The sequence below is a fragment of the Protopterus annectens genome, chromosome 9.part0 (genome assembly GCF_019279795.1).
Source record: "Protopterus annectens isolate FY-2018-M chromosome 9.part0, PAN1.0, whole genome shotgun sequence".
In the NCBI taxonomy this organism is placed as follows: domain Eukaryota; kingdom Metazoa; phylum Chordata; order Ceratodontiformes; family Protopteridae; genus Protopterus; species Protopterus annectens.
This window is the reverse complement of record NC_056743.1, coordinates 1,401,232,538-1,401,248,065: the sequence shown is the minus strand read 5'-3', so window position 1 is coordinate 1,401,248,065 and position 15,528 is coordinate 1,401,232,538.

The following is a 15,528-nucleotide window of genomic DNA, read 5'->3' as shown; positions in this document are numbered from 1 at the left end:
GTAGCTTCTTAGTGAACCTCCTAAAGAACGGTTTAAAGGCCAGTAAGAAATTCTAATAGCCAAAATACTGAGGAGCCAATCGAAAACTTGTTCATTGTATGCTTGAGCTTATTTATTGGAAGTGAACCAGGGTTTGTTTTAGACATTCAAAACTTATACATTCTAACCAGTTTATGTATTACCTTTTTTATACTGTAATGATGATGCTAGTTAGTGACCCACAAGTATAAATGCAGGCAACAGTTGTTACTATTGAAAGATATGTACGTGATCAGACATATACAACAGTTAGAACACTCACAAAGGTTTTTAACATGAGAATCTGAAGTACAAACACACTTTCCTATACAGATTGCCTTAAAGCCCTATCTCTAAACAATCTCCTAGAGGTCACTGACAGGCGATCTATGTTTTACATACAAGGTATCCTCAGATCCAGCTTTGATGGACACATACAGACATCCTCGGATCCAGCTCTGACCTTTTGTACATGAGCAAAACAAACAGTTCAGAACAACTAAATTCAAGGATTTACATTTTGCTTATGATATAAACAAGACATGTTAGTGAGATAGATATGTGTCTCAGAGGATCCCCATGTCCTGGAACAGGCTCCCCATCCATGTGAATCAGAGTCCATCCCTAATCCTCTTTAAGCATAACCTTGACCAATGGATGGGAAATTGGAAATTCACCCTGTGTCTGGATCCCGTGTCTCTAATAGACACAAGCAGACAGTAATGCCTAAACTAATGTACCCCCATAACGTATAGAAACGTCTTAACTAACATACCCTCTCCTACTAAACACCTATGATACATAGAGACAATTGGGTTGGGTTGCATGGCTAAGCTTGAAAAGGCCCTGGGTGTCATTAGCCCAGTATATACCTATGAACCTATCTGCCCTTGTCTAGCTTATCCACCCAGTTATCAGACAAAATAAATAAACAAAATCCATTGTCAGAAATGTATCAAAAACTATAGTTTCACTTAAATTTTGATATTAGTAGCATATGTAATTTCTCTGTCTCAGGAAGAAGTAAGCTACATTTTTAAAAGCCAAGTTATAACTGGTTAAATTGCAACACATTTAAGATGAAACTCCTTATTAAATTGTCAAAAAATTTACATTAAAGACAATTGTTTTACGAACATTTACTATATTATGCAATGTGCCAGCACCTGCTTTTATTTATGTTTTTCTTATCAATGACAATAAGTGTTGAAGCTGGAGGAAGAGCTTTAAAAGACCACTGTTACACTGCTGATGACGAACTACAAGGTTTTTTTTCCTGTGTGGCAACTTTAAGTTCTAAGTTTCCTTCAGAACTCCCTAGGAATGAGTCATTTACAAGAGATTTAGTTTCTAGTAATGCTTTTCTTCCAAGATGCATGCAAGCTAGGTAAGAGTATACTGGGAGGCAGCTATGGGCTTATTTAGAGCTAAGAGCCAGGTATGGAGAGAAATCACAGAAAGGCTTAGTTTAGAACACGATCCCGATCTGAAGAAGACTTAATCGAAAGCACTTATCGTATGTGAGCATCCAGGGACTTTTCATCATTTTTAACTTCACTTTTGAACTGGATTCAATAAATTCTTTTAACGAACATTGGATTTGTTTATTTGGATCAAATCGCTAAGATATTTGTATCCAGTCTTGGGATTTTACGTTAGCCTTGGTGTTTTCTCTGCCTAGTTTGTGTGTTTATTCTATTGGATTGGCAGTTTCACCACAGCAGTTGGGAGATACTTTTGTTCATTTGCTGCTTTTACTTCACTTCTGCAGATGGCTAATGAAGGAATTACAAGCAAGAATAAAGGGTTTTTCACTAATTTAAATTTCATTCAAGGCAAGAGTATTGAAAATTCAGAAAACAATTTGAACCCACTATTGAATTTACAGTTTGATACTAATAATGTCAACATGACTGGTAACACCTCTGATGAACTAGACAATACTACTTTTGACATGATTTTTAAAGATGTTGAAGCAGTGGCGTTTAAATTGAAAAGGCTGACATGGCAACACTTTCATTTGGAAGCATGCATCCATCATCAAGTAATACCTAGGGGAATGCGTGTAAAATGCATGCCAAGCTATGGTAACCAGCATCCAGCCTTATTAGCTAGTTGGCAAGCCATTAACCTTGAAACAAGTTTTCAATATATAAAATTATTATTGGAATATTTGAAACCAGAAGAAGACAAAATCGCACAGTTCATCAAAGAGAAACAAGTAGAATTGGAAAAGGTGAATCTGACTTCTCAGCAAATAAGCAAATTGGAAACTCTACAGTTTAATTTGAATGTATATGAGTCAAAATTAAAGGAACAAAAAATCATGAAATTGAACAGAGATGTTCTGGACTTCAAGCAAGCTCATATCTTTGAATGGCCCAGGGTTGAATATCCAACAGAATCACATGGCCGTCAACCTTCCAACAAAAGATTCAATGTTATTCCATCTAATGAGAGTTCTTCAGTTTCACCAGGAACTATTGAAGAAAACCAACTTACCAACTTCACATTATTAGAACAACCCAGTGGAGTAATAGAGGTAAATGCCACAAATACTTCAGAGACCTCTATATCAGGGGCCATACCAAAGAAGAATGGAGCACATCTTCCATTAACCACTCCATTACCGTTTTTTTTTTTTTAAACAAACTTGTTTCAGAAATCACAGGTCACACAATCAGGACCAGAAGAGGAAAAAGCCCCCTCTATAAATGGTTCCTTGGTTGTGAATATCTCCAGGCATATTCTAACATCCGCGGAACAATCGGTGTTAGAAAAAGGCTTAACCTTTATTCCTGCATTTAAGTCAGATCTGAATGAATTTGTCTTTGATTTGAAATGTTTTGGTCGCAATGTAACACTGAGGAGTATTTATGGAAACAATCAAGCACCAAATAAAGCTTTAAAGAAGCCCAGTACTTTTGTACCTGTAAGCCATCCTACAGTGGAATTGTTCACCAGACTATGCAGCAATGAAGTTGAAAAATTGAGAATGGATCCCCATACAAAACATTTCAGGAATATTTCATCTGATGAGAAACAAGCTATAAGTAATTTACAAAAGAACAATAAAATCATCTTGAAACCAGCAGATAAAGGGGGAGCCATAGTTGTTATGGATATTCTTTGATACACCGAAAGGATGGAAATGATGTTAAAAGATCCCAAAACATACATAGAAGTGACACCTTCCAACTTGAATCAAGCTATGAATTGAGTTAGTTGCAATTTGAATGAGCTGATCCTACAAAGATACATCAGTATGGAATTATACAGTTTTTTGGATATACCTAAACCTACCATACCAACTATTAATGGACTTCCCAAAATACACAAAGACCTCATGAATCCACCCTTACGTCCTATAGTCGCTGGGCAAGGATAGATCACAGAGAACATGTCCCTATATGTTGAAAAATAATTAAGGGGGCTTCTGACATCTTATGATGCAGTACTGAGGGACACAGATGATTTTTTACAGAAACTGGACAGAACAATGAGAGGAATTATTAACCATCAAGACATCTTGTTGACAACTTTAGATGTAAACAATCTATTTACCACAATCCCTAATGACATAGGGACAGATTTAGTAAGACAAATCGTATCAGAGAAGAACACCTCGGTAGAGACCCATGTTATCAGTGCCTTACTTGAACTGATATTGAAGAATAACTATTTTGTATATGGCAAAAAGATGTATCTACAAAAATGGGGGGTTACCATGGGCACCTCCTGTGCCAATAGTTATTCGAATTTAGTTCTAGTAAACTGGGAATTACAACATGTTCTTCATCCCAACAACCTATGGCATAAACACATTCTTTATTATGGGCATTTTGTTGATGATTTATTTATTTTATGGCAAGGAAAGAGCGAACAATTTGAGCAGTTTAAAATTTATCTTGATTCCACCACAACGTTCTTAACATTCATTGCCAGCTACTCTAAAGAAAGAGTTTTCTTGATGTTAATATTATTCTCAATGGAACAGTAACTTTAGACACTGATTTACATAGGAAAGAAACGTGGAGGAATCACTACTTATTGAAAAGTAGTATGCACCCAGGGCATATTTCTAAGAACATTATGCACAATGAGGTTAAAAGAATCAACAAGCGTTGCAGTCAGAAGGATACACGAGATAAAGAAGTCATGTTTTTGCAGAAAAACTTGAAGGAGAGAGGTTATAAAGATCAAGACTTGAAGCTTACTATTAATAATGAACGAACTAGGAACATGATTGATAAGGATGGAATTAGATTATTATTAACTTATAGTTCTGATAACCATCAGATCCAAGATGTGATAAAACAATTTTGGCCCGTATTAACACAAGACCCACTATTGAAGGAAATAGTGAGAGACAGACCAAAATTTGGATATAAAAACAAAAAGAATCTAAAAAGGTTACTATGTAACACTAATGGAAATAGTACAAATCGAATAGAAGGCCATAAAGGAACATTCAGATGTGGTCATTGTATTTCTTGTCCATTTATAGATAGTAGCAATCAATTTGAAAATTTGAGAACAAAGAAGACCTATACTTTTAATGTTAAAGCTACGTGTATTACCACCAATGTAATTTACTTAGCTACATGTAAGTCCTGTCCTTCTTTTTACATGGGGAAGACTAATCAAATGTTTAAAAATGAATACAAAGACATCAAACGGACATTATCAACAATGACCCTCATAACGCATTGGCATTACACATCAGCAACTACAAAGATCATTCATTTGTGTTTAAAGCTATGGAGGTTGTATATCCTTGTTTAAGGAAAGGAGACATAGAAAACATCACAGAGATGAGGGAAACCAAATGGATAATCAACTTGCGAGCTGATCAACCACCGGGTCTAAACAGCATCATTCCGATAAAACCTATTCTGAACAAGAGAAGACCTACCATAACTTGAGTTAATATGTGGGGGAGAATTAAGTGCATGTGGAAGATAATACTGAAACATCCTTTATCCCTTATTATTATTATTATTTTTCATCTATCTTCATGTCATAGCGACATCTTCGATATTGCAGATATCATTATTTTATTTTCCATTTATCTCCATGTCATAGCAACATCTTCAATATTGTAGATATCATGAGAAGGAAGGAGTGAATATTATCATTATTTTATTTTCCATTTATCTTCATGTCATAGCGACATCTTCGATATTGTAGATATCATTATTTTATTTTCCATTTATCTCCATGTCATAGCGACATCTTTGATATTGTAGACATTATGAGAAGGAAGGAGTTAATATTATCATTATCTTTATTTCATTTTTATGGTGCCGCTTCAGTAATAATATTCATCAAGGAGGAGTTATTTCAATGTCATGAAAAAGATTATGTGAAAACTCCTATTTAAAATGAGACAAAAGTGCTTCCTGTTTAAGGATAGAAAGTGTTAACGTCTGGCGATTATGGCTAAAGTTTGTCTTTGCACTCAGTATACTAAATGACTTTTGTCTTTCCCATGTTAAGAGAATACAAGTTTCTTATGTATGGACAGTTGTAAAAAATAAAAATAGCATCAGTACTTTCCTATCAGTAATTTTTGGTTACTGATGAGAAGAAAAAGATGAGTAGTATTTGTCGGGGATGTAGATCAAGCCCTGCCTAACATGCTACCGATTGGACAATAATGTTGCTTATGGCTTTTTAAAAGATGTAGTAATGCCAGCAATCAGGACAATGTTAATATGGGGCTTTATGATATCAAGTCTGGGAATATCTCCCTTTCCATCAAGCACGTGTGTTATCCTTAGTAAACAGTTCATGATAATTTTAGTAATGCTGCTATTCGGCCAATATACCATGTTTCATGAACCACAGTTTTTTGCGATGATAGATCACGGATTATACAAGTGAAAGAAGGGAGCGATATGTCATTCAACTTAGTTATTATTTTATTGGCCGACAAAGATTATTGTTATTCATTATTGGCTGTGATCTTTCAGCGATTTTGCATATTTACTATAGGAATCACCACTATGACTAACACAGGGATGTGGCTAAAATGCAAATTCCTATTGGCAATATTAGCTTAGAGGGAGATGTATTGTTGAGCCAACATTGGTTGCCAGTACAGCGTATTTGCATATCAGTCATTAATGCCAATGCAACCAAATCAAAGGCGGGATTTAACCATGAAAGCTTTTGATTGTGTTACGAAATAAAAGAGACTTGGAAGGAAGAAAAGTTACTGGCTATTCGCATTGTGCAAGTTGTTATTGGCTAATTAAAGGTTAAAGATTATGTATAAAAGCAAGACTGTCCCTATTCAAATCATGATCTGAAGAAGACTTAATCGAAAGCGCTTATCGTATGTGAGCATCCAGGGACTTTTTATTATTTTTAATTTCACTTTTGAACTGGAATCAATATATTCTTTTAACAAACATTGGATTTGTTTATTTGGATCAAATCGCTCAGATATTTGTATCCAGTCTTGGGATTTTACGTTAGCCTTGGTATTTTTTCTGCCTAGTTTGTGTGTTTATTCTATTGGATTGGCAGTTTCACCACAGCAGTTGGGAGGTACTTTTGTTCATTAGTTTAGAACACTGGTAGTGCTATGTGGAGGAAAGGACTAAAAACCGGCAAGGTAATACTGCCACCTAGTGTCAAAGATAGTAGTTGTAGTAAAGGAAGCAAGAGGAGAAAAAGTAGGGGTTACAGGGGGAAAGAAGACCACAGCAGGCTGCTAGAGACATGCAAGGGGCACTACACAAGGGTATTAAGTAAAAACAGTTCAGATACAATAGCAGATACTTCACATACACTTGTGGGACTTGTGAAGCTGCACGCTAAGCTGAGTAGGTATTGCTTTGTTGCATTCCGGCAGTCTTTATGTCAGAGATGGTGAATCTGGGCGGTTTAGAGGATAAACACATTGGGGTGAGGGATGCAAGGCTTGGTAAGCTGTAGGGGAGAAAAACATAGGTCGAGTTTAGTGATTGTGTTAGAGAGATTAGATATAAGAGAAACAGTAGCTATTAAGTTAGGAGGGGGTAGAGGGAGAGGCCTGAAATAAGAGGATCAGTATGAGAATGTGTGTAGGAGAAAGAGAGGGTCCAGTAAGTAAGAAAAAAGAGGCAGAAGGGGATAATTTAGCAGGTAAGAAAAAGAGAAGACCAACTAAGGTGGCTAGATTAACCACAATTAAGGCAGCAGTAGTTTCAGCAGAGATGCATGCTACAGTGAGAAACTCGAGCTTTACAGGAAGAAAATAAGTAAAACAATGGCAGAGTACATGCTACAGTGAGAAACCCAAGATCTACAGGAAGAAAAAAAATAACTAAAACAATGGCAGCAGAGGGGGTAATGCTAATAGACACAGCAACAGTTCCAGCAGATAAAAAGCACTTTAGAGAGCATGTAACGCAGTTAAAATGGCAGCAAACACAGTTTTTACTACTACAAACACTTTAGGGACAATTAATTGAACAGCGCATAAGAAGCACATTATAGAGCATGTAACACAGTAAAAACAGCAGCAAATACAGTTTTTAAATGGATACAGCAGTGAGATGCCCAGGTTTGCAGAACATATTACCTCGCAAGTGGCCCTAGAGCACGCGGATTGAATTACAGATGCCCCATTGCCTACACATGTTCCTACTACAAACACTTTAGGGACAATTAACTCAAAAGCAATACTAATGTATAGCAGATGTATAGTGTGATATGGGCTCACACTTTCTTTTTAAAAACAGCAATAGCTGGCAAACAGACATGGTGTTCACAAACAACAAGCATGAGAGATCCATTTTTAAACGGATGAATGGTGTGATATGGGCTCACGCTTTCATTGCAAATTTGCAGTAGCTAGCTAACAGACTTGGCACTTGCACACTGCAGGCATGAGAGATCAGTTTTTGCCGATATAAACTTTAGGAATGCAACAGATATGCAGCTCTTATAAGCTATCGGGTGTACGAGCTAGGAGCACACAGATTAAGAGCATATGAGTTCCTTCAGTTTTCTTTTTTTTATTTTAACACAATTGAACCAGCATGGGTAGGCACTCGCAAATTAAAAGTAAATAAGCTCTGTCCCTAACACTTTCAGCAAGCATGGGTTAATGGACTAGGCGCTCACAAGTCAACAGTATATGAATTCAGTTTTAACAAATTGACTAACAGCATAGGAATTCAGTTATAACAAATTAAGCTAGCATAGGTAGCAGTAGTCTGATAGCTCAGGACAGGAACATGCATTTACATTACATAAACAGATAAGAACTCTTACCAACGGACGATGCTAGCAGCCTACAGCAGGGCAGGACAGGTAAGGCTGAGGAATACCTTATTCAAAAATGGCATCTCAGGTAGTAGGATGTCTATGTAGATTAGGGGGTGGGGAAAGGATTGTGAGAGGGTGAATGGGAAGATACAGAAGAGCGTAGAGGAATAGCAATTGGGGGAGGGACATGGAAGCTGGGGCAGAGAATGAGTCTGACAGGTGTAAAGAGGGGCAGGAGTACAAGTGGGAAAGGAGAGAAAAGTAGGAGGGAAGTGGGGGAGGGGACTATGAGCTAGGAGGGAAAATGGAGATAGAGCCAAATAGAGGATGTTGCCTACCAAAGACAATCAGTGGACTAGGGAGTAGGCAGTGAGCATGTAAGCCAGGTAAGAGTATACTGGGAGGCAGCTAATGGCTTATTTAGAGCTAAGAGCCAGGTATGTAGAGAAATCACAGAAAGGCTTAGTTTAGAACACTGGTAGTGCTATGTGGAGGAAAGGACTAAAAACTGGCAAGGTATTGCTTAGTGTCAAAGATAGTAGTTGTAGTAAAGGAAGCAAGAGGAGAAAAAGTGGGTGTTACAGGGGGAAAGAAGACCGCAGCAGGCTGCTAGGAATGCACAAGGGGCTCTACACAAGGGTATTAAGTAAAAACAGTTCAGATACAATAATAGATACTTCACATACACTTGTTGGACTTGAGAAACAGCACACTAAGCTGAGTAGGTATTGCTTTGTTGCGTTCCAGCAGTCTTTATGTTAGAGATGGTGAATCTGGGTGGTTTAGAGGACAAACACCTTGGGGTGAGGGATGCAAGGCTTGGTAAGACTTGTTGGACTTGGAAGCAGCATGCTAAGCTGAGTAGGTATTGCTTTGTTGCATTCCGGCAGTCTTTATGTCAGAGATGGTGAATCTGGGCTGTTTAGAGGATAAACACCTTGGGGTGAGGGATGCAAGGCTTAGTAAGCAACAGGTGACTCTAGCAGCCTACAGCAGGGCATGACAGGTAAGGTTGAGGAATACCTTATTCGATGATTGTCTTTGGTAGGCATCATCCTCTCCTTGGCTCTCCCCACTCCGTTCACCCTTCAGGCTCACTCTGCTCCCCTACCCTGCCCCCATATCTCACCCACCCCCAGCACCTCTACTCTTATACTTACTAGACCACACCCTTTTCCTTCATTAACCAATTAATCTACCCTTCCCTCCAAAAATTACTTTATTACTCCTTCCAATCCAAACCTTACATCTACTCCACCCCCTCACAATCGATTACAACCACACCTTATCCTTTCCCAGCAGCTTCACAGTTTAAACTGAACCCCAACTTCCTCCACATTTATACACCATGCCTGACAAACCAGTCTGGACCCTAACTCCAATACTCATTCTTATCCCCTTATTCTACTTTTACTATCTTACCATACCGCTATATACCAATCATACTCCCTCTTTTGACTCAACTATATCATACTCTTCTCAGCACACACACTCTCCTATCTCCATCTCCCCTAACCTCTACTGTCTCAATAACATTATGCTCTCCACCTATAAACTCTTACCCTACAACAAAAACACGACTCCAGACTACAAGTGCCCTTTCTCATCTGCCTATACAACCTTGAAACCATACTCTAAACAACCAAAATATCTCTTTGCCCACATTCTCCATTCTACCTCTATCCTTACATCTGGGGACATACACCCAAACCCAGGCCCCTCTCCTTCACATATCTCTTTCTCCCCATCCCCTCCTTCCCCACTCAGCTAGTAGATCCTTCTACTTCACAGCACTGAACACTCAAAGCATATGCAATAAAATCCCTAACCTCCATGCCTGGCTTATACCATAACAAACCTGACATCCTTTCCATCTCTGAAACTTGGCTTAAATCACACACAAAAAACTCTGAATTAACTCCACCCAACTACTGTATTATCAGAAATGACAGAGCACATAAGAAACGAGGTGGTGTAGCTCTTCTCTACTCCTCATCCCTCTCAGTGATCCCTTACTCCAAACCTATCCCCAAATTTGGTAATGCTGAATTACTTCTATCCCTCCTTCAAGTAAACAAACACAAATTAATCTGTATAGCCACCCTCTATATCCCTCCCAGAGATAATGTATCAGTCCTAGAGGACATTTTCTTCTAGCTCTCAACCAATATCACTAACTAAACTATAATCCTGGGGGATGTTAATATAAACTGGGACACAATACAATCACCTACCAACTCTCTAAATATAAATCTTTTTAACTTCACTCAACTGATTAACTCCATAACCAGACCTTCCAAAGACTTCTCTTGCAGCAGTACCCTAGATTGGATCCTAGTTTCCCATCCTCATTACTTCTCCATCAATAGTGATACCCTTTCAGACCCTCCAGGAGATCACCTTCCCACTTTTGCCCATCTCCTTCCCACCTTCCTACAGCATTCTCACACATACACCTCTTCGCGGTACCTAAAAAACTTTAACCCCAATGCATTTTCCGATACACTATAGAATATTAACTGGAACCCACTCAAAACTCTACCTCTGGAAAATGCTGTCATCCACTTTAAAGAAATCTTCTTAAACCTACTAGACTCCTTCGCTCCCTGGAAAACAAAACACACTAAAAGTAACTCCGTCCCTTGGCTAACTAAGAATACTCTAGCCACCATGCGTCTCCATGAAAAAGCTTGGAAACACTACCATAAAACAAAAACTACTACTTCCTTTAACAAATACAAAACACTTTGCAACAAAGTAAAACAACTTATAAACTCAGACCGCAAAGCCTATTTTTCCACTCTTCAACCCGACCCCAACAATAACCCAAAACAATTCTGGGATGGAATCTCCTCTCTTCTTAACCCAGGCAAAAAAGAAAACCCTTACCCTGACCAAATGCCTCAGACTCAGATTTAGCTACTCAATTCAACACATTCTTTATTGAATCTATTTCCAAACTAACATCATCCTTCACTGATAACCATGTCCCCCCACAACAACCTCATCACATACCCTCCTCCTCCAGTGTCTCTAGCTCCCAGCCTACACCCTTCTCCCTGAACCCCATTCCCACCTCTAGCATAAAAAAACTTCTTCTAAAATTGAAACCTTGCTCTAATGCTCCTGATGAAATACCATCCTACTTCCTCAAGATAGCTGCAGAAGCCATTGCCTTCCCCATCTGCATCCTGATAAATCGATCTATTTAAGAAAGACAGGTCCTCCAGCTCTGGATAAAGGCCATATCATTCCACTACATAAAGGTGGTAACAATAATGAAATCTCAAACTTCCGTCCCATCGCTATCCTATCCCCTATTTCAAAACTTCTTGAAAAGTGCATCCACCTACAACTCTTACCCTATCTAATAAATAATAACCTTCTTATTCCCACCCAGCATGGATTCCGACCAGGCCATAGCACCACCACCACTCTCCTCTCTTTCCTAGAAACCATAAACAAAGCCCGTGACACTGGTCATATTGTATCCACCCTCCTCCTAGACCTCTCTAAGGCCTTCAACACTATCTGCCATAAACTTCTCCTTACTAAGCTCTCTAAGCTGAATCTTTCCCACTCCTCTATTACCTGGTTCACCAGCTACCTATCAAATAGGCAACAAGCAGTTAAGTGGAAATTAGCTACTTCACCATTCCTAAACACTCCCACAGGTATGCCCCAAGGCTCTATTCTAGGTTCCCTACTATTCAGTATCTTCATTAATGACTTTCACCATGCCATCCCTAATGCTAACCTCATCCAATATGCTGATAATGTGACAATTATCTGTTCTGCAACTTCCACCTCTTCCTTAGCAAAACTAATCCAAGATGCCTTCTCTTCTACAGAAAAATGGATGCTAGATAACCACCTAGCACTAAATGCATCCAAGACCAAACTAATGACATTCTCACCCTCTAAAAGCACTACCCTAGACAAAAACTCTTTCTCTGTCACAGCCACAATAACACTCTTCTTGAAACAGTCCCCACTGCCAAATTGCTAGGAACCATCATCGATGACAAATTAAAGTTTGATAACCATATTCAAGTAAATATTAAAAAAACACACCAGAAACTCGGTATGCTTTATCGCCACAACCGTTTCATCTCTCCCTCCACCAGACTCGTTCTTGCAATTCATACCTCATCCCTTCCCTCGTGTATGGTGCCTCTATCCTTACCAATCTGCAATCTTCCCTCAAATCTAACCTCTCCTCCTGTTACTATAAAATCTCAAAATTTGCAGCAATCCACTGATCCAGTACCCATCACTGCATCTGCCTGCACCAACTGAACTGGCTTGAACTCCCCAATTATCTTACTTATATGCAACTTATCCATGCACACAAAATTATTTTTTGTCCCTCTCTCTGTCCCTCCTTTGCCTCTACCTTCAAAATGCATCGTCCAAACAGATGCCTCCGATCTAACTTCCAAAACTTAATCAAGCTACATAAACCTGCCCACCATCCAGGCAAACATCTTCTATCCTTCTGCTTAGCACATCACTGGAATTCTCTCCCACCTATTATCTGTACCACTAACAGTCTCTCTCTCTTTAAAACTCTACTTCACTCACACCTAATCTCACAATGGGAATGCTCTTGCTCTCATCCTGTATAACATCTTAACTATAATATTCTCACTTCCTAACATATCTACTAATAGCTCTCTTCCTACATAACATCCTAATACCCAAACATATCTTCTAACAACCTCCTTCAGCCCATAATCTCCAGAAGGAATTTGCATTCTTATTTTTGCTACCTTAATTTGACTATAATTGAAAGTATCACAGGCTAATTTATTGTAACTGTTATTACCATGTATTTTCTTTCTAATGTCTGATAACTGTTTTGTAAAATTTGTAAATGTTATCATCCTGTAATTTTCTAATTCAGAAATTTTTTATACTTGTAATGTAATGGAGCTTTTCTCCCCAGGACTCCATTGAAAAAGGGTTCTTTGTGGCCCAATGGACTATCCTGGTATACAAACTGCAAATAAATAAATAAATAAATAAATAAATAAATAAGACAGAGTAAGTTATTACATGAGCTCTCTGTCTTCTTCCATATATGTTTGTATATTGAATGTATACTGGAGTTTGGGCTAAGACTACATGACCTGTACCTTATCACAGCTGACATGTTTTTAATAAAAGATGAGAAATGGGAAACTATATTACATAATACCGATTGCGTCCCTACCCTTGTGTTATGCACTTTCAAAGTTAGCATATATAAGCTGAAGGGACAGTAGATGTGTAACACCACATGGGGCTTGCAGCAGGAGAGGGAGCTTTCCCTCTGTAAAAGCACTTAAATGGTATTTATTGGATACACTGTTATGACCAATCTTTTCGGTCACTCACTGAGTGGACATTTCTATACATTCAACATGTATAGTCATTCAACAGATTACAAGAAATATGTAGGGAGGCATTAGGTTCATAATGAGTTCTCCTGAACCTATGAGTGTATTCTCCTTCCCTGATTGTCCTAACTGTAAGCATACAACATACAATTGACTTACCTGCAAAATCATTTAAAATACATAAAAAAAAATAAAAGAAGCTTTTTTCTGTAGGTAAGCAAGCCGCTTGCACTCCCTCAATGTGGGATCTGAACCCTCACATGCCCATTAGTTATATATACCAACTCCAAAACTGTACAACACTGACATGAAAGGAACTCACTAAACCTCACTGTCCAGTGATCTCACACTAATTGTAACCCTGCACATCTGATGAAGTGTGAAGTGACCAAAAGATTGCACCTATCTATCTATCTATCTATCTATCTATCTTTATAAAATATATGTATATGTGTGTGTGTGTGTGTGTGTGTGTGTGTGTGTGTATATATATATATATATATATATATATATATATATATATATATATCTATATATATATATATATATATATATATATATATATATATATATATATATATATATATATATATATATATATATATCTGTGTGTGTGTGTGTGTGTGTGTGTGTGTGTGTGTGTGTGTATGTATATGTGTACATGTGTACAGTAAATCATTTCAAAACTTTTCCTACCTTTAATGTGACCTATAACCTGTACAATTCAATTGAAAAACAAACAAATCTGTTAGGGGAAAAACAATATAAAAAATAAAAAACATACAATAAGCTGGTTGCATGAGTGTGCACACCCTTAAACTAATACTTTGTTGAAGCACATTTTGATTTAATTACAGCATTCAGTCTTCTTGGGTAGGAGTCTATCAACATGGCACATCTTGACTTGGCAATATTTGCCCACTTTTCCTTGGAAAAGCATTCCAAATCTTTCACATTGCAAGGGCATCTCTTGTGCACAGCCCTCTTCAGGTCACCCCACAGAATTTCTATTTTATTAAGGTCTGGGCTCTGACTGGCCCATTCCGAAACTTTAATTTTCTTCTGGTGAAGCCATTCTCTTGTTGATTTGGATGTATGCTTGGGGTCATTGTCTTGTTGAAAGGTGAAATTCCTCTTCATCTTCAGCTTTCTAACAGACGCCTGAAGGTTTTGGGCCAAAAGTGACTGGTATTTGGAACTGTTCATAATTCCCTCCACCTTGACTAAAGTTCCAGCAACCCCAAAGCATGATACTGCCACCACCATGCTTCGCCATGGGGATGGTGTTTTTTTGGTGACGCATAATGTTGTTTTTACGCGAAACGTACCTTTTGGAATTGTAGACAAAAAGTTTAACCTTGGTCTCATCAGACCATAATACATTTTCCCAAATGCTTTTGGGAGACTCGATATATTGTTTTGCAAATTTTAGCTGGGCCTGGATATTTTTCTGTGTAAGAAAAGGCTTCCGTCTTGCAACCCTACCCTATAGGCCAGACATATGGAGAATACGGGAGACTGTTGTCACATTTAGTACACAACCAATACTTGCCAGAAATTCCTGCAACTCCTTCAGTGTTGCTGTAGATTTCTTTGCAACCTCCCTGACCAGTTTTCTTTTTGTCTTTTCATCAATTTTGGAAGGACATCCAGTTCTTTGTAATGTCACTGTTGTCCCATATTTTCTCCACATTTTGATGACTGTCTTCACTGTGTTTCATGTTATATCCAGTGCTGTGGAAATTTTTTGTACCCTTCCCCTGACTGATACCTTTCAAGAATGAGATCCCTTTGCTGATTTGTAAACTCTCTGCAAACCATGACTTTTGCTGTAGCAGGCAACTTAGTGATGTCAGGAAAATCCTAC